The sequence below is a fragment of the Triticum aestivum genome, chromosome 3A (genome assembly GCF_018294505.1).
Source record: "Triticum aestivum cultivar Chinese Spring chromosome 3A, IWGSC CS RefSeq v2.1, whole genome shotgun sequence".
In the NCBI taxonomy this organism is placed as follows: domain Eukaryota; kingdom Viridiplantae; phylum Streptophyta; class Magnoliopsida; order Poales; family Poaceae; genus Triticum; species Triticum aestivum.
The window spans coordinates 2,505,777-2,510,341 of NC_057800.1; the positions used below are offsets into that span (position 1 = coordinate 2,505,777).

Below are 4,565 nucleotides of genomic sequence, written 5' to 3' on the forward strand. Positions count from 1 at the left end.
CCCACCTCATTTAATATGACTAGATAGAGTAGTTTACTTCTGTTTCACCGCCTTGCCATGTTGTAGCATTTAATATTGTTGTGTAACTAAATGCCTTTCCGGTAAGTGCTTTCCAAAGGAGTACACTGAGTGTTACATCTCAAGGCGTCTGTTGGGTTGTGATCCAACGAAGAAATTTATGGTTACATCAAATCCCACAATTTATTAAAAGAATACATGTTTTATGAACATATTAAATCACACGGTTCACCCAGAATGTAACATGTGCAATACATAACTAGATTAAAGTGATTTTTTGAACTTTTGCATGTGCTATTGACAGTACAATGCACACGTTCCATCTGACATGTAAAGTGTGTGATGACTAGTATCATCGCAAATGGTATATGGGAAGAAACAACAAGAGATAGTTATGCTATCACAAGCAATTTAATGAAACGAATTGTCAGTGATTGACTCCATATTCTCATATGATTCTTGGTTTAGAAATCAAGTGGGATGGTTTTATGATTGCAAACATTTCCCTGTGGTCAGTTATGGACTCCCCTATAGCCAACCCACTCAATCACATGGTATCGGAAACATTATGAGGTGCCATGTTGTTAAGACTACAATGTCAATGCCATCTGAAGAAGTTAAAACGTGGGTTTTTTACCTCTTTTTGGAAAAATGAAAGATAAAGAATAACCTAACAGATTATTATGAGAGCACAATGATTCATGTTGTTGATGGGCACCTCACATATTGCCATGAGAGCATCAATTATCAATGTTAACTAAGATAGCGATCTTTCCTCGCTCAGGAAGCTTACCTTAATATGACTATAGATATGATGGCCTTGGGTTGCGAAGTGCCACCAAACAAAAAATATGATAAATATGACCAAGTTTTTTGAGGTGTATATATACCAAGGGTATCAGAAATCAACCCCGACAGGGTGTGCATAAGAACCTCGGCAGGGTGTCCATGCACCAATGTCCTTCCTGACCTTGTTCCTTGGACTTTTGATTCCCTTCCTTTATTAAATTGAACCTCCTAATTTTCCAGACTTCCCCTGGAACTCCAAAAACCTATTTTCACTTAAAGCATAAGTATTGAAAACATGAACTAGCTCTACAAAATTGATTAATATGTTGGTCCAAATAAATTTGAATATTTTTGTAATTAATAGAATTATGGAATGAATAGAACAAAAAACATAGATAAATTAAGAAGATATCATTGGTTCCCTTTTGTAGCCAATGTGCTTTACCGTCAATCTTAGTTTAGATGCTATATAAATAGTAATGCACTTATCACCTGTCAATGTGCGGAATGATTCAGTTCAACAAGCTAAACTTAGATAGGTGATAGATATACTATTTATTTTAAGTTGTAAGACGTGTGCCAAGTTTAGTTCACTTAGTTGTATTCCTCTGGTTAATTTTGCTTCCTTGCTTTCCTCTTGGCCTTACGACCTAACTATTTATACTATATATAGGGCACGGACATTATAAGAACCTCCAAATGATAGAAACCAAAACACACACCATCTTCACAACATTCTTTGCCTTCTCTCAGAAAAATCACCGACATTCTGCCATTATACCATGGAGGCCTGGAGGAAGACAACCATGTGTTGCTTGATTCTTTTCTGCCTTATGGCTACATGTAGTAAGTATAATTATCCATAGTATCAGCATTTCGCCGAAGTTTCATGCTGTGCAATGACATATCAACATTGCTATACACATTCATTCATATTACTTCTCCTAACCTTGTCTATTTATCCATAGGTGAGGTTTCATCTACCGAAAACATGTGCTATCACAACCATTGGAATAAATGCCATCCTGATCAAAATGGAATGTGTCGAGATAGTTGTGTGAAAGACGGATGGGATGATGGACAATGTCGGAATAGGTTTAAAAGACTAAAGGGTGCCAAGTGCGAATGTTACCCTAAGACTTGTGATCATTAGGGAGGCAACATGCGACTTCCTTCTACCAAGTTACTACTATTTATAAATTTACATCGGTTTTAATGATTGACGTCAAACATGTTGTAACACCAATCATAGTGAATACTATATCACCTTCTATTTATTTCTTTATTCCTGACCATTGTATTCAAAATTATGATGTTACACAATTATACCTAATTACTGTTTGATGTATCCTTAAACTAAACAGATTTTTGAGTGCTTATTAGCAACATTTGATATTTCACTCGCATGCATCATCCTAGTAAGAAATCATATGTTTATTTACTAGGTTTGGTAATCAATGTGAATAAATTAGATGAGCCTTGATGAAAATTTACGATATACCCTAAAAAGTGGGGTAAAGAATCACACATAAGTTCCATCTTTTGTCAGATCAAAGTGGGATGAGACCTCAAATGTATTACTAAGAACACCTCATAGTTGTATCCTTGATCTTAATGTACTGAGCATGCCCATGTTGCTTCAGGCAGCCCCATAAATGATGCTAGACATCACCTCGGGTGTCTTTCAAATTTATACTAGACATGCATCATATTAAATCTCATTGATTCCCAAAAGATTCAATCTAATATAGGTAAAATCATAGCATGAGCAAGATTCAATCCAACAAAAAGAAGCTCAAAATAAGAGGTGATACCTCATAGATGTCTAGGATCTTTGAATATATTGAGGTGACACCCTATATAGTGCATGAATTACTTTGAATACCATCCGTTGAATTACCTCCGTCCAATGACTGAGAGGAGGCAAATCCAAGCATCCGCGTCCAATGGATTAACTAATTGGTTGCACCAGATTGTGCCACCTTGCATCTCTAAACATCTCTATCTTGCCAATCGTATGAGGTGGTTATGAGGTCTGGCGTGAATGAATCGAAGTTGTAGTAATATCATGTTGCTATGTGCTTCTCTAGAAATCTGTATCTTGCCAGTTGTAGTAGTATCAATAGTTGGGTTTCCTGGCTCCTGTGATTGCCTCTAACGCTCACGACCCATTCGGCTAAGAGTGTAAAGGGAGAACCACTACGAGCGCCGACATTTCAATTGTATCAGCGGCTCAGTGGAGAAAGGCGAAAACTAACTGTCCTTGTAAGCGTAAACTATTCTGCAATGGGAAGACAGTGTCAAACAAAGGTTCATTGCAGATCATCCACGTAAAACGAGGGGCTTTTCTTCAAATAGGCGGAAGTGAATAGCAGCTTAAACCCCGACCAATTGCAGAACACTTCACACATCGGGGGCTATTCGCCAGTACCCACAGTTAAGATCTTAAAGACTAAGTGAAAGCTATGAAACCAAAATAGTCCGATTACCTTGTTTCATATGCGTGGACCACCTTTGGGAACCAAGACATCGGCTAAGGGTTGAAACTGCACATGAAACACCCTTTGTATCCTGTGCTTGCTTCTAAAGCCAATTCGGTCACACAAGAGTAAAAATATAAGGGCAAATAAATATATACGCTCGTACATTGGAACATAAAGCCACATTTATTACCAATCAAAAAGCATGTCTTTACATCGTGCTAACTTTGTCATTCCGAAGTATAATGTGTCCTTGGGACACCGCTCCTCAGTGATCTGAGCTCCCTCCATCACCCCAATCAAGTATAAAAACACGGTCTGATTCTTCCCTTCAGGGGGCCCGAGGCCATGAGCGTCACATCAATACGCCGATAGTTAGTCGCCATGCAAGCATACGCCCATTGGATGCCCTCCAGTGATTCACCTAAGGGCCGACCTCTCGCAGTTGGGCCTGTGGACCGAAGAAGATGCTATGCAGCGCTGCCGCGGGCTAGAGCTGGATGTAAAGATCTTGCAGTGCCGGCTTCACCATCCGAAAAAGCTCCATGAGTAGCTTCATTTGGTTATTGAGCAGCTCTGGGTACGATGGTGCCTGGAACAGATTCTAGAATGCCTTCTCTGTGGCATGGACCTCTTGAGCACCGAAGTAGCGGCCGACGTCTGAAGCGCTCCTCATGAGGTCCCTGAAAGCCTCTGTGGATCGCCATACTTGGGTGAGCTCAATGAACCCATTGCGGCAAAAAATAAACTGATGCAAAAAATGGCTTACCAACAACGATTTGCTTCACTTGCTGCAGCACTTTGCGGTCCGCCCGGGCCTGGGTCTGGACCTCAGCGTATGCCAGGCTCAGGTTCTTGAGCTCCATGGTCACCTTCTTCTCCTCTACCTGAAAGGCGTCGTGATCAATGTACATGCCTTTCTGGGTGTCCTTGACCTTGATGACCCGGGCCTGGTCCTTTCCCCGAGTTACCCTTTCTTCGGCTACCTCCTTCTCGGCCCGAGCGGCTGCAGCCTTTGCTGCTCCGCCTCACGCCGAGCTCTACTTAGCTCAACCTTAAGAGCCTCAAGCTCTGTCACTACGGCTATCAAAACCAAAGGCTCAGGTATTAGCATTATATCATAAAACAACACACAAAGTAAATTTGATAGCATGGTGCTTTTTTAGCCTATACCTTGAGCCTGCTTATCGTAGTTTGTCACGGCAATATGTCCTTGTGAAATGACTTAGTGGTGAGGCCATCGCACCTAGGTGGTAGCTTGAACGGGGTTGGTTGGAA

At 40.7% G+C, this 4,565-nt stretch overlaps 1 long non-coding RNA gene across 1 annotated transcript; it reads left to right on the forward strand.

Moving 5' to 3' along the window:
• Nucleotides 1–1,515: 1,515 nt before the first annotated feature.
• Nucleotides 1,516–2,092, forward strand: LOC123057430 (uncharacterized). Its single transcript, XR_006426839.1, has 2 exons — nt 1,516–1,653; nt 1,776–2,092. It is a non-coding gene; the product is annotated as an uncharacterized lncRNA (long non-coding RNA).
• The last annotated feature ends 2,473 nt before the right edge of the window (nt 2,093–4,565 follow it).